At 44.2% G+C, this 25,088-nt stretch overlaps 1 protein-coding gene and 1 non-coding gene across 3 annotated transcripts in view; both read left to right on the top strand.

Moving 5' to 3' along the window:
* Positions 1 to 25,088, top strand: part of NLGN4X (neuroligin 4 X-linked) — a 381,836-nt gene that overhangs the window by 239,764 nt on the left and 116,984 nt on the right. The gene's annotated exons all lie outside the window — the stretch shown is intronic.
* Positions 15,694 to 15,800, top strand: LOC130359717 (U6 spliceosomal RNA). The gene has a single exon (XR_008890409.1). It is a non-coding gene; the product is annotated as a U6 spliceosomal RNA (small nuclear RNA).

The following is a 25,088-nucleotide window of genomic DNA, read 5'->3' as shown; positions in this document are numbered from 1 at the left end:
CTACTTTTATTTCTGACCTTTAGTAGCTTGCCTTTGTGATTATGTGCATTTCTTAATTTACTTTCATATAAACACAAGCTTTATTTTGGAGTACTCCATAGCACTATTGCGTACTGTATGGATGCTGACTGAAGAATGTTCGCTTATGATAAATCATTATTCCTACAAGAGACAGAAGCCCCAATCATATGTTATACTACTCTGTAATCCCTTTTATTTCCTTCCATGTCTAGAACAGCATTGAAGTCATATAGCAGACTTGAAAAGGTAATATAAATGATTTCTGTTCTCTACACTTAGGAAGGTCACTCTATGTAGGAATTACTCCAATTCCACTTTTTCATACATTATGTAGAGAAAGAGCGGTACAGCTACCCATAGTAGCCAATCAAATTCCAGCTTTCATTTTTCATAAGCCATTTTAAAAAAATGAAATAAATTACCGCATTTATCGGCGTATAACACGCACTTTTTAGGCTAAAATTTTTAGCCTAAAGTCTATGTTCGTGTTATACGCCGATACACCCCCAGGAAAGGCAGGGGGAGAGAGGCCGTCGCTGCCCGCTTCTCTCCCCCTGCCTTTCCTGGGATCTAGAGCCCTGCTGCCGGCCCTTCTCTCCCCCTGGCTATCGGCGCTGCTGCCCGTTCTGTCCCCCTGACTATCGGTGCCGGCGCCCCATTGCCGTCACCGATAGCCAGGGGGAGAGAAGCGGCGCCGACAGCCAGGGGGAGAGAAGGGGCAGCGGCACCCATTGCAGGCGCCGCTGCCCCGTTGCCTCCCCCCATCCCCGGTGGCATAATTACCTGTTGCCGGGGTCGGGTCCGCGCTGCTTCAGGCCTCCGGTGTGCGTCCCCTGCGTCGTTGCTATCCGCTGCACGGCGCGGCGTATGACGTCAGTGCGCCGCGCCGTGCATAGCAACGACGCAGGGGACGCACGCCGGAGGCCTGCAGCAGTGCGGACCCGACCCCGGCAACAGGTAATTATGCCACCGGGGATGGGGGGAGGCAACGGGGCAGCGGCGCCGGCAATGGGTGCCGCTGCCCCTTCTCTCCCCCTGGCTGTCGGCGCCGGCACTGGGGCGCCGGCACCGATAGTCAGGGGGACACAACGGGCCGCCGATAGCCAGGGGGAGAGAAGGGCCGGCAGCAGGGCTCTAGACCCCAGGAAAGGCAGGGGGAGAGAAGCGGGCAGCAACGGCCTCTCTCCCCCTGCCTTTCCTGGGGGTGTATCGGGGTATACACGCGCACACACGCACCCTCATTTTACCATGGATATTTGGGTAAAAAACTTTTTTTACCTAAATATCCTTGGTAAAATGAGGGTGCGTGTTATAGGCCGGTGCATGGTATACCCCGATAAAATTCAATGTTAAATTTACTGTATCCGTTTTTTCTTCCATTTTTTGGACGGAAGAAAAAATACTGCATGTGCCGTTTTTTCTGCTGTCAAAAAAAACGGAAATGAGTGCAGACGGATGCAAACCGGTGCAGAAGGATTGTAAAAAAATCCCATTCTTATGAATGGGATTTTTTTTTAACCGTTTTAAATCTGTTTAAAGCCTGCAAGAAAGGAAACAAAACGGGGATAAAACAATGGGGACAGACGGCCGTGTGAACGAGCCCTAACGTGCAGAGAAAATTGCTGTTCAGGGTATCCTCGGCAGGGAATCACCCCTAAATCTGACTTTGGTGTGGAGAACTTCACTGGAGTTTTTAAAAGACACAGTACAGGCGAGAATTGCAGTGCTGATTTTTAATTCTTCATTTCTTGAGGTGGACTCCTCTCTTCTTCAGGTCTGTACCTGTACTATCTTTTATGCACCTGCTTGTTGAAGAATAAAAATCAGCACTGCAATTCTCCACCTGTACTGTGTCTTCTAAAAACTCAGGTGTAGTGTTGAGCGGCATAGGCCATATTCGAATTCGCGAATATTCGCGAATATATGGACGAATATTCGTCATATATTCGCGAATATTCGCATATTCGTTTTATTTTCGCATATGCGGATATTCGCGTATGCGAAAATTAACATGTGTGAATATTCGCATATGCGAACATTAGCATATGGTAATTTTCGTATATGCGAATTTTCGCACGACAGTCTCACACAGTAGTATTACAGCCTTCTTTACACCACACAAGTGGGAAGCAGAGAGGGATGATCACTGTGAGGTGTACTGTGAAGAAAAAAAAAAAAAAAAAAAAACGAATATTCGTAATTACGAATGTATAGCGCTATATTCGCGAAATTCGCGAATTCGCGAATATGCGATATTCGCGAATAATATTCGAATTGCGAATATTCGTGAGCAACACTACTCAGGTGAAGCACGCCATACAAAAATCAGATTTAGGGTGATTCCCTGCCGGGGATACCCCAAACAGCTATTTACTCTGCTTTCTGCACTACTGCACTGCTCCTGCACCGTGTTGCCTCCCACAAGCGATCCACAGTATTGTGCCTGTTTTGCACGACACTAAAAGGTTAGCGGCCCCTTACATATAATTATTCTAAAACTTTTGTCTATCGGGTAACGCCATGTCTGTAGTTTATTCTATATTTCTACACAGTTTCTAACTTAATAAAGTTGTCTAATAGACTCGTTCAACAGAAGGACATAAACGTTATCAATGCCAACCTGTTAAATTGGTTATCATAATATGACCACGATTGAACATGGTTTGCAAAACAGAGGATCACACAATGTACGTGTTTCAGCACTAAGTGTTTTCCATCTTATTCCTGCATTGTAATATGAGGGTGGTACATCATAGCAGGGGTCTAGTCAAGGGAAAGATCACATGGTCTATTTCTCAGGTGGTGGTGGCCGGGGGGGGGGCTTCGGCACTAGGGTTGTCAGTTATTTGCCATAGGGGGAGTTGAAGAGGAAGAGGAAAGGGAATGGCATGTTTTACTGCACTTTCCAGGAAGTGCATATTGAAGTAGTGAAAAGGGTGAAGTACATTTAATGCAACTAAATTAGACTAGAGTTAGTCTGTGCCAAATAAAAACAACTTTTGCTATCTGGAATAGCTCTTTAGGTCTCCTGCCAATCCAGTACCACTGCTTGTCAAAAGTCTTTGTTTATTTTGATAGAGTGATGTCTTTACACCTGGTGACACCCCCCTAAGCAGAATGACATCACCAGGGGTAAGAAGTTTTGATGCCCGGCCATGCTATCTGCTCACATAACAGCAATGGTTTTTCTTTACAACACTGTGGTCACGCTGTGGCCAGCCTGGCCTGCGCTGCACTAGAGGGGTAGTAGTGGTGCGGCACAGAGGGTGGAACCTGTTGGACCCCCTAAATGGCAGAAACTATTGTGCTGCACAGAGCTCCTACTACTAATGTGTAGCTCCTTCCTTGAAAGTGATTATCTGCCTCCATCCCATTAGAAACCCAGGGACAGCAAATGCACATAGGAAGCCTGCCTACAGAGACACAGATATCCTGAATTCAGAGTCTAAGAGGGGAACAGAGGGTCTAAAGGGGGGGGGGGGGGCAGATAAATCTGAAAGGGAGAGACAGAGAGGTGTGGTGGGATTAAAGGTGTCTGGGGGAAAGGAGTCTATAAGAGGAGACAGGGGGATGTGGGGGAAGGACAGAGGTGTCGGGGGGGGCAGAGGGCTCTGTAGGAGAGAGACAGAGGGCCCAGGGGACAGAAGAGTCTGTAAAGGGGGGGGGTAGAGGTGTGTGGGGGTGGATGACAGAGGGGGCTGGGGGACAGATGAGTCTGTAAGACAGAGACAGGGGTGTGTGGAGGGTAACAGAGTTCTTGGGGACAGATGAGTCTATAAGGATAAACAGAGGGGTATGGGGGAAAGACAGAGGAGTCTGTAGGGGGGATAAAGAGGGGTATGAGGGGACAGAGGTGCCTGGGAACACAGAGGAGTCTGTAAAGGGACAAAGAGGAGTGTGGGGGCAGAGGAATCTGTAAGTGGAAAACAAAGAGGAATCAGAGGGGTGTAGGAGTAAAAAGGAATCTGGGGGAAGAAGCAAGCCTGGTCTCTAGTCAAGGGAAAGATCACATGGTCTCCTTCGCAGGTGGTGGTGGCCGGGCAGCTTCGACACTCGGGCTGTGGGGTACTTCACTCGGGTTGCGGGGTACAGTACAGGGGTGGGATTCAGACAAAATTCAAATAAAATGTGTGGTAGTTTTATATTCAAGGACACTGTGTGGCAGGATTATATTCAAGGAATAATGTCTGACAGGGTTATATTCAGGAGTACAGTGTGTAGCAGGATTATACTGAGCATAGTGTCTATTAGTATTATATTCAATGGCACTGTGTGTAGCAGTATTATATTTAGGGGCACAGTTTGTGACAGTATTATATTCAGGAGAATAGTGTGTGACAGGGATACAGAGTGTCAGTATTGTATTTGCGGGCAGAATGTGTGGCAGCATTGTATTTGGGGGCGGAGTGACTGTCAGTATTATATTCAAAGGCACAGTCTGTGGTAGTAATATATTCAGGGGCACAGTGTTTAACATTATTATATTCAAGGGAACAGTATGTCAGAATTGTATTCAGGGGCACAATGTGTTGCAGTGTTATATCCAAGGGCACAGTGTTTGTCAGTATTGAGCTGAACAGTGTGTGTCTCTATTGTATTCAGTGTTGCTGTGTGTGAAGCTGTTATTTTTTTAGAAATAACAGTGTGAGCTGCTATGATGAGGTTGTTTTGGAGGATCTGCTGCAGAGGTGAAGCGCTAAAGATGTCTAGGCACCAAATGTTACAGAGGAGAGAAACAAGTCATCTTGGTCTGGACCAAATCAAGTCATTGTGTATTCTCTGTCCCATCAGGTCTGTTGTCATTTGCAAGGTCTTAAAGGAAATCTGTCACCAGTGTCGCCTGCACTAACCTCTCGGTACCGACAGGTAGTGCAGGTGACAATGATGACAACGGTACATACCTTGTCCCAGTCTGTGACGGGGATCTCCTGTAATCTTCTCTGGCACCAGATTGGAATACGGGCGGAGCTTAATGACATCACCACTGCTGTTCCCAGGACCCAGCAGAGAGCAGCAGCGGTGATGTCACTGAGCCCCACCCATGCCCGAGCTGCTGCTGCTTTCTGCTGGGTCCTGCATCCTGGGAACAGCTGTTGTTACGTCATCCGCCCGTGCCCCAAGCAAAGATACCGGAAAAGATTACAGGAGATCCCCACCATGGACCAGGACAAGGTAAGTACCCTTGTCATTAGTGTCACCTGCACTACCTGTCTGTACTGACAGGTTAGTGCAGGTGACACTGGTGACAGATTTCCTTTAACCCCTTAACTACCATGGATTTATATTTACGTCCGTGGCCAGCTCCCGATCTGAGAAGCGTGGTCAGAAGCTAAGTGTGTTTCGTATCTGTGGGATCCCGGTTGCTAACAGCTATCGGGCTGATGTCCGATATTAACCCTTTAGATGGAGAATATGCTGCCGGTTAGCTCAGCGGAGCTGTTTGGGACCGCTGCGGTGAAATTGCGGCATCCTTATCAAATGAGAGGACAGCGGGAGGCTCCCTACCTGGCTCCCCGCTGTCCGATCAGCATTTGATTGCTCCAAGCCTGATGTTCAGGCTTGAGCAATACAGCACAGATAACACTGATCAATGCGATGCTATGGCAATGCATTGAACAGTGCCTGCAATCAGTGTAATGGATGTTATATCCCCCTCTGGGGGCTATAAAATTGCAAAGAAATTTTTTTTTAAAAGAGTTAATAAATATGATTTAACCCCTTCCCTAATAAGTCAGAATCATCCCCCTTTTCCCATAAAAAAATGTGTAAATAAAAAAAGTAAACAAACATATGTGGTATCGCCACGTGCGTAAATGTCTGAACTATAAAAATATATCTTTAAATAAAACGCACGGTTAATGACGTATGTGCAAAATTCTAAAGTCCAAAATAACATATTATTTGTCACTTTTTATACCATAATTTTTTTTATAAAAAGCGATCAAAATGTCCTGATAAAAACTTCAGATCGCGGCACAAAAAATTAGCCCTCATAACACCCCATACACAGAAAAATAAAAAAGTGAAACATATAAATTTGCCTGCATGTAGCTTTGATTTTTTTCTGAAGTAATACATAATCAAACCTATATAAGTAGGGAATCATTTTAATTGTATGGACCTACAGAATAAAGACAATGTGTAATTTTTACAGAAAAATTTACGGCCTAGAATCGGAAGCCCCCAAAAATTACAAAATGGTGTTTTTTCTTCAATTTTGTCGCACAATAATTTCTTTTCCATTTTGCTGTAGATTTTTGGGTTAAATGATGGCTGTCAGAACAAAATAGAATTGGTGACGCCAAAAAAAACCATCATATGGATTTTTAGGTGCAAAATTTTTAAAAGGTAAGGAGGAAAAAACAAAAGTGCCAAAACTGAAAAACGCTTGGGTCTTAAGGGGTTAAGCAATGATGGGTTAAAGAATAACTTCCAGCATACCTGTCAGGGTCCGGACTAGCGGCTGGTGAAGACACTGGAGGTGGATCCTCTGTACCAGAGAGGTGATGACGCGGGCCGTACTGGGGAATCGGTTCTAAGCAGTTACTGGTGTTCACCAGAGCCCGCCGCAAAGCAGGATGGACTTGCTGCGGAAGTAACTACCAGGTCGTGTTCCCCAGTAGCGACTCGACCTCTCTGGCAGCTGAGACTGGCGCGGTACACAAGGACTAGACAGAGGCGAGGTCAGACGTAGCAGAAGGTCAGGGCAGGCAGCTAGGTTCGTAGTCAGGGGCAACAGCAGAAGGTCAAGGTACACAGGCTTGGGACACACTATAACGCTTTCTCAGGGCACAAGGCAACAAGATCCGGCAAGGAGAGGAAGGGGAAGTGGGTTTTTATAGGTTAGGGAGGGATAGGAAGTGATTGGGCCAGGCACCAATTAGTGGTGCACTGGCCCTTTAAATTTAAACAAGTCGGCGCGCGCACGCCCCAGGGAGCGGGGCCGCGCACGCCGGGAGGAAGCAGACGGGGGCGAGAGGTGAGTGAGACGGGGCACGATCTGAGAGCGGACACGAGCCGTGCCCCGGATCGCGTCCCCTCCGGGGACCAGAGAGCAGCGCTCGCGGTCAGCAATGCCGACCGGAGCGCTGCAGACAGATGCACAGACGTGACAATACCCCCCCCCCCCCCTTGGGTCTCCCCCTCTTCCTGGAACCGAGGAATCTGTAGACGAGTTCTTTGTCTAGAATATTGTCCTCTGGCTCCCAAGACCTCTCTTCGGGACCACAATTCTCTTAATCAACAAGAATTTTTTTTTTTTTACCTCTGACAATCTTTGAAGCGAGAATTTCTTTAACCGAGAATACGTCAGAGGAGCCCGAGACAGGAGCAGGATCGGTGACCTTGGGAGAAAAGCAGTTAAGAATGAGAGGCTTGAGAAGGTAAACATGAAAGGAGTTAGGAATACGAAGAGAAGGAGGAAGATGGAGCTTGTAAGAGACAGGGTTGATTTGACTTTTGACCCTAAATGGCCCGAGGTAACGTGGACCCAGCTTGTAGCTAGGGACACGGAACCGAATATATTTGGTAGAGAGCCACACTTTGTCACCAGGGGCAAAGACAGGAGGGTATCTCTCGTGCGGCCAGACAATCCTTAATATGGCTGGATAAACCTTTTTTAAAGGTCGCGCAGAGAGCCTCATTGTTCCAGGCCAACCCAAAGGCCAAAGTCCGGAATTGTATGGCGTATTCGCCCACGGTAGAGTCTCCTTGGACAAGGTTCAGTAAGGCAGTTTCCGCGGATGAGGCACGGGCAGGTTCCTCAAAGACACTACGGACTTCAGAAAAGAAGGACTGGACGGAGGCAGTGGCAGGATCGTTGCGGTCCCAAAGCTGCGTGGCCCAGGCCAAGCCCTTCCCAGAAAGTAGACTGACGACGAACGCCACCTTAGACCGTTTTGTGGGGAATTGGTCCCACAACATTTCTAAGTGCAGGGAGCATTGGGACAGGAATCCCCGGCATTTTTTAGAGTCCCCGTCAAACTTATCTGGGAGAGAAAGGCGGACTCTAGCAGAAGAAGCAGCAGCTCGGAGAGGAGGGGATGCTGGAGCTGGCGGTTGAGGCTGTGGAGGCAGGAGCTGTTGAATCATTGCGGTCAACTGCGACAGCTGTTGTCCTTGTTGAGCAATTTGCTGGGACTGCTGGGCAACCACGTAGGTGAGATCAGCGAGGCTTGGCAGCGGTACCTCAGCGGGATCCATGGCCGGATCTACTGTCAGGGTCCGGACTAGCGGCTGGTGAAGACACTGGAGGTGGATCCTCTGTACCAGAGAGGCGATGACGCGGGCCGTACTGGGGAATCGGTTCTAAGCAGCTACTGGTGTTCACCAGAGCCCGCCGCAAAGCAGGATGGACTTGCTGCGGCAGTAACTACCAGGTCGTGTTCCCCAGTAGCGACTCGACCTCATTGGCAGCTGAGACTGATGCGGCACACAAGGACTAGACAGAGGCGAGGTCAGACGTAGCAGAAGGTCAGGGCAGGCAGCGAGGTTCGTAGTCAGGGGCAACAGCAGAAGGTCAAGGTACACAGGCTTGGGACACACGCTTTCTCAGGGCACAAGACAACAAGATCCGGCAAGAAGAGGAAGGGGAAGTGGGTTTTTATAGGTTAGGGAGTGATAGGAAGTGATTGGGCCAGGCACCAATTAGTGGTGCACTGGCCCTTTAAATTTAAGCAAGTCGGCGAGCGCGCGCCCTAGGGAGCGGGGCCACGCGCGCCGGGAGGAAGCAGACGGGGGCGAGAGGTGAGTGAGACGGGGCGCGATCTGAGGGGGGACACGAGCCGTGCCCCGGATCGCATCTCCCCTCCGGGGACCAGAGAGCAGCGCTCGCGGTCAGCAATGCCGACCGAAGCGTTGCAGACAGAGGCACGCCGTGAGCGCTCCGGGTCCCGCTGCCTCCCAGGAGCGCTCACGGCGTGCTTCTGTCTGCAGCGCTCCGGTCGGCATTGACAATACCCTTACCATTGCTAATGTTTAAGAGCTGTAGTTTCACATAGTAAACCACAGCACCCCCGAAATTAACTTGAAAGTTGGTTGACACCCTAGCTTTGCCACTGTGCTAATATTATAGAAGCTGGGACTGTAACTGGTATCATATAAGGATACAGAGAAGCCAAGTAAAAAGGGGAGCTAAGTGTCCATTGACCCTCACAATAGTTATTCCAGGAGTGCTTTATTTTAATCCTTTTTTGAAAGTCAATTCTAATACATCCATGGGGGTCCTAGTATGTCACTGCATAGCGATATGTAAGAATGCTTAAAAAAAAAGGAAAGGTTAAAAACCAATGCATTTTGCACCATTTATAGCCTTTATTTATGATTATACTGTTAAAGGGGTTATCCACTGGCTCCAGAAAGTTAAACAGATTTGTAAATGACTTCTATTAAAAAATCTTAATCCTTTCAATACTTATGAGCAGCTGAAGTTGAGTTGTTCTTTTCTGTCTAAGTGCTCTCTGATGACACGTGTCTCAGGAACTGCCCAGTTTAGAAGCAAATCCCAATAGCAAACCTCTTCTACTCTGTGCAGTTCCAGAGACAAGCAGAGATGTCAGCAGAGAGCACTGTTGACACAGAAAACAACAACTCAACTTCAGCAGCTGATAATTATTGAAAGGATTAAGATTTTTTAATAGAAGTAACTTATAAATCTATAGAAATAAATTGGGGCTCAAGGTCTTGAACAAATAGCAAAAATATAAGTAAATTGGATTAAATAGTGATTTATTAATACTGATATAGATATACGGCAAACTAGTGGAGATAAGTGTCTCACAGGGCCCTTGTGATAACACCACTCCAACTGTTACAATATAATAATATTAAAATAATATATGAATAATTAAATTAATATAAAAAATTCAATTTAAAATATATTTTAAAAATGAGACCACTTCATAAATAATCCATCAATAAAAATTACCGTAGGTGTAAGAAAAATTCAAGTTCATCTGAAATATGCAATTATCCTTTCTCTCCAAGATAATGCAATATAAGTCACAATTATCACATCATACATGCACCTTATAGACATATAAGTACATCTTTGATCACATACTTTTTATAAACCATTGTATATACATCTATACATATGTATATTCAAGATGTTCGGCACTGCTTACTTCTGTACCTTCAGCGAACGGATTCTAAGTCGCTGTAGTGGTGATGGATGTGATGGTGCTCGGACACATGTAAGAAAATAACCTTGGTACACTTGATAGAAGAATGAAAAAGTCGGCACTCACCAGTATTCCAATTCAGCAATATTTATTGCACATATTCACAGCCTAGTACATATGCACGGGAGGACAGCAGGTGGTACCGGGGGGGGTATCACAGAGAGGCGACACCGGGGTTTCGCACTGGATAGTGCTTCAATGGGCCCGTTGAAGCACTATCCAGTGAAAAACCCTGGTGTTGCCTCTCTGTGATACCCCCCAGTAACACCTGCTGTCCTCCCGTGCATATGTACTAGGCTGTGAATATGTGAAATTCATATTTCTGAATTGGAATACTGGTGAGTGCTGACTTTTTCATTCTTCTATCACGTGTACATCTACACATACAGTTCAATAAACCTACCTATTTTTACAAAGAATTATATATCCCTTCTGACACTATTAAATAGATATATTCACATTTATGCATAGTTTATTTTTATATCCGATGTATTTATTTATAAAACCTATTTATATTGTATGTGTTTATGTACAGATCTAATGTCATTTTTATATAACATCACTATCATTATTCCCATTTAGTAATTTTTATAAAAATGTTTTACATATTTTTATATATTTATCCTTTCATATTAATTTTCTCAATACATCAGTGCGTTGTCTATATTATGCATATCAGTGAGTGTCTACTATTATAATTCTTCACGTTCAGGACAAAGATTTTAGTTTAATTACTACTCCCATTCATAAATCTTTCATTACTATAATGTTTATCCTGGATCTGACATAATCAAATGGTAGAGGAGGAGTTATAGGTATATATAACCTGAGTCTGACCCCCTATATTGACACCTATAGCTGCTGAAGAAAGAACTGAGAAAGTCCTGAAACGTGTCCAGCATCCCCTATAAAATTATTGAGACCACCATCATACATACGATACAGTTCCAGTCCACTATTAAGCAACCTAAGACCGGTGGAGATATCTGTCCATCATTTACCAAGGATCATGCGCGCCTCGCTGCCACGAGGATGCCTCAAGTACCGTAACTAACCTGCCTGTGGAAGCGCTGCAGGATCCTGATCCGGAGCCCACCGCCTCCTGACACCGGACCACTATCAGGAACCCACCGCCACCTAAACACCACCTCTACAGGAGTCGGCCGAGTCTCCGGTGGTGTTCTCTCACGCTGCGAGAGATAGCCGGTGTTCAGCACACTGCGGGACAACATCCCGGAGGAGATCGCAACGCGAACCTAACATACCCGTGCCCGGGAGCAGTGAGATACAACGTATCCTGTTCTATTACATAATTGCTATTGCCGCACTCACAGTATAAATCTGTCCAATTTGCTACTATCCTGCTGGCAGAATTATTTGAACATCAATGACTTATTGCATACCAGAATATTGACACAAAATATTCAGGCTGGTTAGCCTCTGTGCATGGTTACTATTGGGTACCAACACCTCAGATTGGATTTTGTGGAGATTAATTGGAACACATTGCTAACTGGTTGATAGTTTTTGGATGGTTGCTACTGGTTATTGATATCAGACTGAAATTGACTTATATTGCATTATCTTGGAGAGAAAGGATAATTGCATATTTCAGATGAACTTGAATTTTTTTTACACCTAATTTTTATTGATGAATTATTTATGAAGTGGTCTCATTTTTAGCATATATTTTAAATTGCATTTTTTATATTAATTTAATTATTCATATATTATTTTAATATTATTATATTGTAACAGTTGGAGTGGTGTTATCACAAGGGCCCTGTGAGACACTTATCTCCACTAGTTTGCCATATATCTATATCAGTATTAATAAATAACTATTCAATCCAATTTACTTAGATTTTTGCCATTTGTTCAAGACCTTGAGCCCCAATTTATTTCTATTTATTTATTTATTTATTTATTTTGTCACCTTGGGTATAGGTGTCTTAATTGGGCAGCCCAGGTCACATGGTCGTTCGAGTGACAAGAGCCTCTCCAAATCTGTTTTGTAACTTATAAATCTGTTTAACTTTCTGGAGCCAGTTGATATAAAAAAAAAAAGTTTTTTTTCCTGGAATACCCCTTTAAGCTCTGCCATGGGAATAAATACCTAACATGTGTGAATAAACTCCAAACACCTGTAGCATATTAAAAACACATAAAAATATCTCATAACAAACAAAAATGTATAATTGAACATTAATAATCCAAGATCAATATATATAATTTAATCTTTTTTGGATGAATAGTTTGTACTATAAAAATCCAGAGCATTTATCTGTTAAGTACGTCCATATCTCTACCTGCCATTTAAGCTTTTCTGTGAAGTAGAAGTGTAGGCTGGACAAATTGCCTGATGCACAGATTTGCATTGAAGGAATTTACTAAAATTGTCATTTTACTTGAATAAAATCCCATGGCCATAGGTTTTGGTTAAATCTTTCAGGCTACGGCCTCTTAATATATTAGGCATTGCTTCATTTTCTCCACATGCTGCACTTTGAAATGTTGCAGTAAATAAGGTAAGAGATTAGAACATAACCCATTTTACACAAACCCTACCCACTTTTTAAAAATAGGCATGATTGATGTAAAAGGGGAAAATGTAGCACATTTTTGTGCAAACTGAGTTCTTGCACAAAAATATGCTTATTTTTATTTTTTATTTTTTTACCACAAACCTGCAGCAGACACACTTGGCTTTACGACAACTCAAAGAGAACCTGTTAGCACATTTGAAGGCATAAAAGTTAGGATAGACGCAATGCACCCACACAGGAGAAGGGTCCTCCATGAACATTTTTGAGGTGGGCGGGCATATGGGAGCCGAGAGAAAACAGGCAGGGAAGCTCTGTGTGTGGGCTCCCACCTTTATTGCCCAAATGACAGCATAAGCATATAAGCAATGGATACCAATGCCTCTTGTAAAAAGTAGCTGAATTCACTTACCTTTAGTTGATTCATAAATAGACTTTATTGTTCTTCCAACTCAATTAGCCATGGTTTTCGGCATGGGAGAGACATACAGGTTCTGAGAACGCCTTCACTCCCACTCTGCCTCTTCCATACCAGCTACTTGATATATATGGGTGGAGTACCCCTTTAAATGTGTTCAAATAGTTGTTTAATAATACATTGTCTTATTTGTTGAATGAAACTGGGGCAGCACCATGCAAGTGCCATTCAATACCTTATAGGTGTAAAAGCTTACTTTGTGGCGATCCACTAGCTGAAATAAAAACAATGAAATATGTGCATTTGTTTATCATGTTAAAGGTATAAAGTATTTGTTAAAAATTCCTTCTTGCATCTCTCAGCCTTTTGTTTACAAACAACTTTTGAAAACATTTTGACATTACATGTCGGTTTTGGTTTTACTGACACCTGAGGTTGTGTTCTGTTTTGTGAATTTTGAATTCTAAGCAAAATTTATATCTCTAGTCCTAAATATGTTTATAGTAATACATGCGATATGTATCCTTTGCATATTTCATAATACAAGCTTCAAGTAAATGTATTCAGAATTGCATTCTGCAAACTAAAGGTTATTTAAACTGGCTAGTGGGCAGAATTATAAATCAGAAACTGAAAAAAAGAAAAAAAAAGTCAGATACACATATAAATGTATGGACAGTGAAAGTCAGACTCCAAGAAAATGTTTTATTTTGTGGGCGATCCGACACCTCTGTATACAGCATCATGTAGTTATTTTTACCTTTGCCTTTTTGAGCATTGAGTGTTGGGTCCATTGGGGTCCTACTCTGAACCACATGATCAACAAACAGACTGGCTGAAACTTACAGGTTGTGAGGGAAAGGCAAGTCACATTCTCCAGTCACACCGATGAGAAGCTAATTGATGTTCTCATTGAAATGACAGAACATGCATGGGGATGGTGATCACATGGTCCAAGGCAGGACCGGAATGACGTTAACAGGTCATACAGGAATAAGTATAGAAACTAACTACACAATGTTGTACAATGTGATAAGGGGCCACATAATGACATTTAATGACAATGACATCATAATGACAAGACTATAGCATAAGCGCCAAGAGACACTTGCTCAGATTAGGTCTGTAAACTGGTATCCAAAAGAACATGGTACACTTTTTTTCTCATGAAATTAAACAGAATAAAAACTCTTTTTTTTTTTACACTTTTTACAGTTTTCTTTTTATTTATTTTTGTCCCAATAGGAGGCTATACCATGCAATCTTGTGATTGCATACACTGTTCAATTCCAAGCTTTGGCTCAGCATTGATGAGTGTTATCGGTGCTTTGCTGCTGTGACTAGTGTTGAGCAGCATAGGCCATATTCGAATTCACGAATATTCGGGAATATATGGACGAATATTCGTCATATATTCGCGAATATTCGCACATTCGTAATACCCGTTTTATTTCCGCATACGCGAAAATTCACGTATACGAAAATTTACATCAACAAATATTCGCATATGCGAAAATTAGCATATACAAATTTTCGCATATGCGAAAATTCGCACGCCAGTCTCACACAGTAGTATTAGAGCCTAATCTTTACACCACACAAGCTGGAAACAAAGAGGGATGATCACTGTGATGTGTACTGTGAAAAAAAAAAAAAAATATTCGTAATTACGAATATATAGTGCTATATTCGCGAATATTTGCGAATTCTCGAATATGCGATATTTGCGAATAAAATTCGCTTTGCGAATATTCGCGAGGAACACTAGCTCTGACTGGCAGGGGACATGAGAACACTGATTGGAAGATGAGGAGGCAGGTAAGGGCCCTTCCGTCATCCACTCGGGACCCACGATTTAGCTGTGGATGTCCCAATCAGCTCCGCTGAGCTACCGACACATATAGAACCCACATTTAGACATCACAATCAACATTGATTGCTGTGTCTAAAGTGTTAATGCCGGACATCGGCCCATTCAGCGGTGTCCGCCATTAACCGTTGGACCCACTGGGTATGATGCGTTCTCAACTTGTGAGCACACTTCAAACTGTGGTACTGGGACCAGGGCCTACAGGTATGCCCTTGGTTCTTAAGTACCAGTACAGAGGCATACCTGTAAGTCCTTTGTCCTTAACAGGTTAAAGGGCTACAAATAATTTCAAATCAACTGAAGCCAGAAAATTTTGCAGATTTAAAAAAAATTATAATAATCTTAATCCTTCCAGTACTTATCAGCTGCTGTATGCTCCAAAGAAGTTGTGTAGTTCTTTGCAGTCTGACTACAGTGCTCTTTGCTGATACCCTGTCCATGTCAGGAACTGTCTAGAATAGAATTAAATCCCCATAGCAAACTTCTCCTGCTCTGCACAGTTTCTGACACGGACAGAGATGGCAGCAGAGAGCACTATGGTCAGACTGGAACGAACTAAACAACTTTCTCTGTAGTCTACAGTAGCTGATAAGTACTGGAAGGGTTAATATTTTTAAATAGAAGTAATTCATAAATATGTTTAAGTTTCTGGCACAAGTGGTACTTGCTTTGGCAGAATATATACTAAAATTGGAACAATACAGAGCAGATTAGCATGGCCACTGCACAAGGATGACACGCAAATTTATGAAGCCTGAAAACCTATATACTCCCACAGATACTTTATGTACTGCAAACAATCCTTATAGCTCTCCCTGACTCTTTCTTTACAACTTTACGTAGAGATTTCACCCACTTCTTATGGTCTGGGAAAAAACCTTGTCTTCCCCATAGGCTTTTAATTCTGAAACCTTCTCGTGGAGGTATGGGTCTCCCAGACCTGTATAAATATTACCAAGTGATACACCTAGCTAGGTGGCTGTCTTTGACCCACCCCTCTCCGAGGCCCTTATGTGTGGACCTGGAATTGTGCTTTTGGTAGATAGGTTACGAGGAGCTCTCTGGTCTGTCCATGCAGAATTTAAATTGTCTAAAACTCTTGACCCCTTGACCTGTTGAACCATAAAAGAATGTAGAATTTTAATGTACTCTATTGTGCTTCCTCAACTCCTGGAGAGTATCATCTCACATTTGTATGAAGAACTCATTCATTGCTCCACATCCCCGACACCTAGTTACTTGCTCGCATGGAGTGCAGAGTTAAGCACCACCTTCTCAAAAGAAGAAGTCAAACTTATACTTGCTCGTTCACATGGTTTTACCAGATGTGTGAGGATCCAAGAGAACTCCTTTAAGCTTTTGACTAGGTGGTATTGCACGCCTAATTTGGCTCTTTCGTCTCAATCTTGTCGATGATAATCTCTGCTGACGGTGTGGTCTGGGAATAGGTACCTTGTCCCACATATGACTTTATTGACCCAAAATTTGGAAAGAAGTTTTAAAAACCATAGAATTAATCATGAAAGTAAAGGTATCCTTCTCAGCACCGCTCATCCTGCTTTGGGCCCCTAACCCTGACTTCTCCCCAAAGACAGCAGATCTAACCACTATGCTACTGGTAGCTGCTAAACTTTTGATCCCAGCTAATTGGTGCCAGACTCCTCCTCCTACAATACTCTCTTGGTAAATCTCTCTTTACATTATCCTCTCCTCCTGCCCCCTCTTCTCCCCACCCTATCTCACGTCCCCCCCCCCCCCATGTGCCCATCTTTACCTCACTCTATCCTCCAATTGCTCAGCATGTTTATTGTTTCCTTCCTTTTTGGGTGGCATTGTACCTATTTTACTGTACGTGAGTATTACCCCACATGTACATGTCTTATAAATTGTTATTTTGGGCCTGCGTGCCCTCTTATACTCTTTGGAGGACCACCCACTGTACTATCCTCTTATCTTTAATACTCTGTTTTATATTGTTTTTTTATATTAAAAATAAAAAAAATACTTCAATAAAAATTAGATTTGAAAAAAAAATAAAGTTTCTGGCACAAGTTAATTTGAAAACATTTGTTTTCAACTTGTTTTTGACCGGAGTACTCTTATAAGTTCTAAAACTCACAGTATAGTTATCAGAATTTCATCACGTAACATGAGTACATGTAATATTTATCATCTGATAAACATACACAGAATAAATCAATAAAGGATATTAAAATACATGAATCTTGCCTGTGATATATGAATACACAAAATATGCATATATAGTGAAAATGTAGTAAATTTTCATTATACCGTAAAAAACTAATGATTAAAACTTAAATATCCCTTTAGCATTATTGTTTAGTACATTTATCACTCCTGAAAACATATATTAACATAGTTTTTCTTTCCTACAAATTTAGTTTATTTTCCTGCAGATATATTTTCTTTTCAAAATTGCTTCGACTAACAAGGACACAATTAAATAGGCAGTATTTTATTTTCTGTTATGTAATGAGAAATGACAAAATGCCTTCCACTTATTTTACTCCCTGTGATATCTATTAAAAGTGACAATTTGTCATAGAGAATGCAATCTTGTTTCATCAAACATAACAAACTGCTTAAATGGGCAGGACTATAACAATGGCTATTTACTCACTAATGTAGTTCAAGTCATGTCTAAAAAATATGTAATACCAAAATGTTATACAGTAAATGTAAATTAGACTATTAATAGAGCTTTAGCCATCTGAAAGGAAATACTGTAGCTATGAATGGCTATAAATGTTGAATTATGCTGTCTAAATGATATGTTGACATGCAAATTATACTTTTAAAAATAGTAATAAAGGTACTGTTTATGTATATAAAGTGATTCATAAAATAGCAGAAAAAAATACTAAAGATAACATTTGCAGGGGTTGTCCAATAAAAACCTTTATGTAACTCATGTGCTCAGGCTGTCTAAAAAAAAAAAAAACAATATAATATTTAAATCACCTTCCTTGCATCCTTCTAGCCACCAATATTAGGACGCCCTATAAGAGGCTCGGTCTCTGCTGACAGTTTGCTCCCCCCCCCTGAAACTGGCCACAGGTTGTCCCGCCTCAATCAGTGATTGGCGGAGCGGCACTTCAGTTACCTCTGCTACAGATTCTGCGCTTTGCATATTAAGGAAAAGAAGAGGCATTGGCCGCAGATAGGGCGCCCTGATACAGAAGGTTATGAGGGAGCCAGGAAGATGAGTTAAAGGATTTATTGTTTTATTGGAAAGCCTGGACACATTAGTTAAAAATAATAATATTCATTTCTATAGCTCCAACAGATTCCGCAGCATTTTACAAATAAAGACAAGAATCTGACATTACAATGTTATACACTAAATATTCACACAGGACTGGTGAGGGCCCTGCTCGTGAGGGCTTACAGTCTATGAGCAATAGAATTGAGACAAAAGACAGAAAATGCTTTAATTATCCAATGTTTTATGTCCAGTTTTATGCATAAGATTTTTAAAAAAAATGTTTCACTTGACAACCACTTTCATTTATGCAAAAATTTGGTCGTCCTGTCATTCATTACTTACAAATGATCAAATTTTCAAGCAGCAAGCACCAATTGGTGGCATGTGGGAGGGGCTTCAATAGTAGAGAAGCCATATAGAAAGCAAATACTTTCAGCCATATGAAACTTCAGAAATCCCATCAAGTCAATGAAGTATGATTGTTCGATGCCTCCTGTTTGACGATGTGCTAGTTATAACTACTAGTAAAAAACCGAGGGGGACAGAATACTTTAAAGTGTACCTGTTGTCAACAAAAATGTTTTATGTAATGTAGATAATATCATTATATGTATATTTGTAATATACATTGGTTAAAAAATGTGTGTATTTTTGTCCCTACAGCTATTGTTTGTGTGTCTCTATGAGGAATCCAAATACAGGAAGTGTGGATGGACAGGCAGGGCTCTGTGCACTGAGGCTCTATGACACGCCCCTGATTCACAAAGCAGGATGATTGACAAGCCAGGAGCCTGCACAGAGCCCTGCTTCTCCTGCCCTTGCTTCCTGTATTTGGACTCCTCATAGACACACAGTCAATAGCTGCAGGGACAGCATTTTTTTCACCAAAAAATATACACATTTTTGAATCAATGTATATTACAAATACACATATAATGGAATTATCTATATTATATCAAAAGTTTTTGTTGGCAACAGGTACACGAGAGACTTTTAGCCCTCTTGCAGATCTCTTCATGCCTAGGCCAAGATGCCAGCACTGTTTTATGTTGCTTGTTTGGTGTTTGTTTGATGTAGAGTGAGATAGCAATGGAGGCTGGAGTGGAAATCTATCCTTTTGAGCAATTAGTCTAGTTTTTCACCTCAAATGCAATGATAGTCGGAAAATGGTCTGGAGAACACATGGGCAATGCCATGAAGAGGCCTTCATAAGGGAATGGGGGGGGGGTGACATACCGTATGGTAGAAGGACCCCACTAGTCTTCAACATCTTGGCATTTGTTTGTTTTTTTACATGGAACCATCATGAAATGTTTTTAAATATGACGACGGGCTGCAGATTGCTCATGCTACTGTGCGCAGCCAGCAAAGCCTATATATGCTATTATGGCCTGCAGAGTATCTAGACTTGTCTCCCATTGGGCACACCTAGGACGTCACTGGTCAGCGATTGCAAAGGGAGCTGCTAGCAGTACATAGTAATGATTTGTGTACCTAAGTGTATTCGTTATGAAAGAACATTTTTCAGACAGCCATTAATTATGTTACATACATTCATTGCCTGGCTCCAGCACAGTTTCAGTCCTCTTTTTGGTCCACCCGACAGGTGACCTGGTCATCAATGAATAATGTGCTAGCCTATCAGGGGGTGGGAGCAAATCATCTGCAGAGCCTGGGCTCACACTTCGCAGTGACGGAGATTTAAAGGGTCTGATTGCGGGAAATTTAAAGGGTCTGGCCCGGCACCATTTGTGTTCAGAACGCTGGTTTCTGGCTTTGTTAATCAGACCACAGCGACCAATGCTTCTTGTTCTTAAATTGGTATGCGGCAAATGTGAACTCTAAAGACTGCAGTTTTTTCATCATTGTGCACATGTGCACTAAAGCTCCCACCTTTATTATATCATTCATACTGCTGAGTGAAAGTCTCTGCTTCTCTGTCTAAAGTTCTTCTCACTCAGGAAGGCACTCTTAATTTATTTGTCTCAGTTTTATCTGTATATCTACTTGCTTACTGGCCATAGTCTTTAATGTGCATCTGTCAAATTGTTTATGCGTATGAAACTGCCGACACAGTCAAATAATGTTAATGTAATGATACACTATATACCTTTATATGAGCTGTGAGTGCTTTTATGGAGACCTAAAATATCAAAGAGGTGTGACCAGATGTCTGCGGTGTTCCCCAATAGTGTTGAGCGGCATAGGCCATATTCAAATTTGCGAATATACGCGAATATATGGACAAATATTCGTCATATATTCGCTAAATTCGCATATTCGTAATATTCACGTTTTATTTTCGCATATGCGAAACATTTGCGCATGTGAAAATTCGCTATTGCGAAAACTTTCTTATACAAAAATTAGCATAGGCGAAAATTCGCATAGGCGGAAATAAGCATATGCAAATTTTCGCATATGCGAAAATTCGCACGCCAGTCTCGAACAGTAGTATTAGAGCTGTTACGCCTAGCGCTCCGGGCCCCCGCTCCTCCCCGGAGCGCTCACGGCGTCTTTCTCCCTGCAGCTCCCCGGTCAGTCCCGCTGACCGGGAGCGCTGCTCTGTCATGGCCGTTGGGGATGCGATTCGCACAGCGGGACGCGCCCGCTCGCAAATCGCATCCCAGGTCACTTACCCGTTCCCGTCCCCTGCTGTCATGTGCTGGCGCGCGCGGCTCCGCTCTCTAGGGCGCGCGCGCGCCAGCTCCCTGAGACTTAAAGGGCCAGTGCACCAATGATTGGTGCCTGGCCCAATTAGCTTAATTGGCTCCCACCTGCTCCCTGGCTATATCTGGTCTCCTCCCTTGCACTCCCTTGCCGGATCTTGTTGCCCTTGTGCCTAGTGAAAGCGTTTTGTGTGTTTAAAGCCTGTGTACCAGAACTTCTGCTATCTCCCCTGACTACGAACCTTGCCGCCTGCCCCCGACCTTCTGCTACGTCCGACTTTGCTTCTGCCTACTCCCTTGTACCTCGCCTATCTTCAGCAGTCAGAGAGGTGAGCCGTTGCTAGTGGATACGACCTGGTCACTACCGCCGCAGCAAGACCATCCCGCTTTGCGGCGGGCTCTGGTGAAAACCTGTAGTGGCTTAGAACCGGTCCACTAGCGCGGTCCTCGCCATCCCTCTCTGGCACAGAGGATCCACTACCTGCCAGCCGGCATCGTGACAGTAGATCCGGCCATGGATCCCGCTGAAGTTCCTCTGCCAGTTGTCGCTGACCTCCCTACGCTGGTCGCCCAGCAAGCTCGTCAGATCGCCCAACAAGATCACCAGCTGTCATACTTGACCACCATGACACAGCAACTCCAGTCACAACTACAGCAAGTACAGTCACAGCTACAGCAGCAACAACCATCTCCTCCGCCAGCTCCTGCACCCCTTCCGCAGCGAGTGGCCACTCCTAGCCTCCGCCTGTCCTTGCCGGACAAATTTAATGGGGACTCTAAGTTTTGCCGTGGCTTTCTTTCGCAATGTTCCCTGCACTTGGAGATGATGTCGGACCAGTTTCCTACTGAAAGGTCTAAGGTGGCTTTCGTAGTCAGCCTTCTGTCTGGAAAAGCCCTGTCATGGGCCACACCGCTCTGGGACCGCAATGACCCCGTCACTGCCTCTGTACACTCCTTCTTCTCGGAAATTCGAAGTGTCTTTGAGGAACCTGCCCGAGCCTCTTCTGCTGAGACTGCCCTGCTGAACCTGGTCCAGGGTAATTCTTCCGTTGGCGAGTACGCCATACAATTCCGTACTCTTGCTTCTGAACTATCCTGGAATAATGAGGCTCTCTGCGCGACCTTTAAAAAAGGCCTATCCAGCAACATTAAAGATGTTCTGGCCGCACGAGAGACTCCTGCTAACCTGCATGAACTCATTCATCTAGCCACTCGCATTGACATGCGTTTTTCTGAGAGGCATCAAGAGCTCCGCCAGGAAAAAGACTTAGATCTCTGGACACCTCTCCCACAGTCTCCACTGCAATCTGCGCCTAGGCCTCCCGCCGAGGAGGCCATGCAAGTGGATCGGTCTCGCCTGACCCTGGAAGAGAGGAATCGCCGTAAGGAAGAGAATCTTTGTCTGTACTGTGCCAGTACTGAACATTTTTTGGTGGATTGCCCAATCCGTCCTCCACGTCTGGGAAACGCACGCTCGCACCCAGCCCTCGTGGGTGTGGCGTCTCTTGATGCTAAGTCGGCTTCTCCACGTCTCACGGTGCCTGTTCGGATTTCTACTTCAGCCAGCTCTCCCCTCTCAGCTGTGGCCTGCCTGGACTCTGGAGCTTCTGGGAATTTTATTCGGGAGTCCTTAGTGAATAAATTCCGCATTCCGGTGACCCGTCTTGTCAAGCCACTCCACATTTCCGCGGTCAACGGAGCCAGGTTGGATTGCACCGTGCGTTACCGCACGGAGCCCCTCCTAATGTGCATCGGACCTCATCACGAGGAAATTGTATTTTTTGTCCTTCCTAATTGCACTTCTGAAGTTCTCCTTGGACTACCCTGGCTTCAACACCATTCCCCAACCCTGGATTGGTCCACTGGGGAGATCAAGAGTTGGGGTCCCTCTTGTTCCAAGGACTGCCTTCAACCGGTTCCCAGTACTCCCTGCCGTGACCCTGTGGTTCCTCCTGTATCCGGTCCCCCTAAGGTCATTAAGGACTCTGCCTGCCACAGGAAATGCCTCTCCCCCCCTCCCAGTCCCATCAGGCAAGCCTCTGTGTCCCCTCATGGCCCTCGTCCTGGTGTCACACTGCCCCGTGCCAGGTCTCGCCCTCTGCCCTCTCTCCCCATTCCTACTCCTGCTGTTCTGCCTGCCGTTGAGGAATCCTTCCATCCTTTCCCGGTGTCCTCATCCCAGGGGAGGCAGTTACCGGACAAAGAGAAGGGGAGACCTAAGGGGGGGGATACTGTTACGCCTAGCGCTCCGGGCCCCCGCTCCTCCCCGGAGCGCTCACGGCGTCTTTCTCCCTGCAGCTCCCCGGTCAGTCCCGCTGACCGGGAGCGCTGCTCTGTCATGGCCGTTGGGGATGCGATTCGCACAGCGGGACGCGCCCGCTCGCGAATCGCATCCCAGGTCACTTACCCGTTCCCGTCCCCTGCTGTCATGTGCTGGCGCGCGCGGCTCCGCTCTCTAGGGCGCGCGCGCGCCAGCTCCCTGAGACTTAAAGGGCCAGTGCACCAATGATTGGTGCCTGGCCCAATTAGCTTAATTGGCTCCCACCTGCTCCCTGGCTATATCTGGTCTCCTCCCTTGCACTCCCTTGCCGGATCTTGTTGCCCTTGTGCCTAGTGAAAGCGTTTTGTGTGTTTAAAGCCTGTGTACCAGAACTTCTGCTATCTCCCCTGACTACGAACCTTGCCGCCTGCCCCCGACCTTCTGCTACGTCCGACTTTGCTTCTGCCTACTCCCTTGTACCTCGCCTATCTTCAGCAGTCAGAGAGGTGAGCCGTTGCTAGTGGATACGACCTGGTCACTACCGCCGCAGCAAGACCATCCCGCTTTGCGGCGGGCTCTGGTGAAAACCTGTAGTGGCTTAGAACCGGTCCACTAGCGCGGTCCTCGCCATCCCTCTCTGGCACAGAGGATCCACTACCTGCCAGCCGGCATCGTGACAAGAGCCTTCTTTACACCACACAAGCTGGAAGCAGAGAGGGATGATCACTGTGATGTGTACTGTGATAAAAAAAAAAATAATAATAAAAAAATAATTTAAAAAATGAATATTCGTAATTACGAATATATAGTGCTATATTCGCGAATATTCGCGAATTCGCGAATATGCCATATTCGCGAATAAAATTTGCATTGTGAATATTCGCAAGCAACACTATTCCCCAATTCATATGTATGGGACTTCCACATGGTTTGCTGTTGGTAAGTGAGCCATGTGTGCTATTCATAAAGGGAGTAGGCATGAGATGACGGGGGAAAACTTTTGCAGCCTAGGGGCACAGCAGACCGCTGGACATGCCTCTTTGACATTTTAGGCTCCCCATAAAAGTAGGTATTTTTTAGCAAAATAAACGTACCAACAGCTTATATAAATGTATGGAATGTATCGTTAATCTTACATCTATTCAACTGTATAGACAGCTTCCCAATTAACTATACAAGGATGCTGAATGTCCAGTAAAAGTTTGTAGTGCGATGGAGTTTATTTCCATCTCACTACAAATGTGCACTATTTCTCCCGTTACTATCTTCCGTCACAAAATAACGTCCGTTATTAATAACGGGGTATTACAGGTTAAAACGGCTATTAGAAAAATCTCATAGACTATAACTGGATTTTCTAACGGCCGTATAGGATTTTGAAACTGCCGTTTTAAGCTGATTTTCAGACGGAACTTTGTACGGATCTTTAAAACTGAGTAATTTTGTAGTGTGAAACAAGCCTTACAGTAAAGAACCCCCATCTGTGCTGGTGTAGAAACCTTCTTTCCTTAAGACGTAGAGGATGCCCTCTTATTACAGATACGGTCCTGGGTATAAATAGACCATGAGAGAGATCTCTCTACTGCCCCCTGATATATTTATACATAGTTGTTAGGTCCCCCCTATGCCTTCTTTTTTCTAAACTAAATAACCCTAATTCTGATAATCTTTCTGGGTACTGTAGTCCTCCTATTCCCTGTATTACCCTGGTTGCCCGTCTTTGAACCCTCTCCAGCTCCACTATGTCTTTCTTGTACACTGGTGCCCAGTACTGTTCACAGTATTCTATGTGTGGTCTAACTAGTGATTTGTACAGCAGTAGAATTATTTCCTTGTCCTGGGCATCTTTGCCCCTATTGATGTACCCCATCATTTTATTTGCCTTGGTAGCAGCCGCCCG

Source organism: Hyla sarda, chromosome 2 (assembly GCF_029499605.1).
Source record: "Hyla sarda isolate aHylSar1 chromosome 2, aHylSar1.hap1, whole genome shotgun sequence".
In the NCBI taxonomy this organism is placed as follows: domain Eukaryota; kingdom Metazoa; phylum Chordata; class Amphibia; order Anura; family Hylidae; genus Hyla; species Hyla sarda.
Note: the sequence above shows the minus strand (reverse complement) of the source record. Positions and strands in the feature narration are given on the sequence as shown.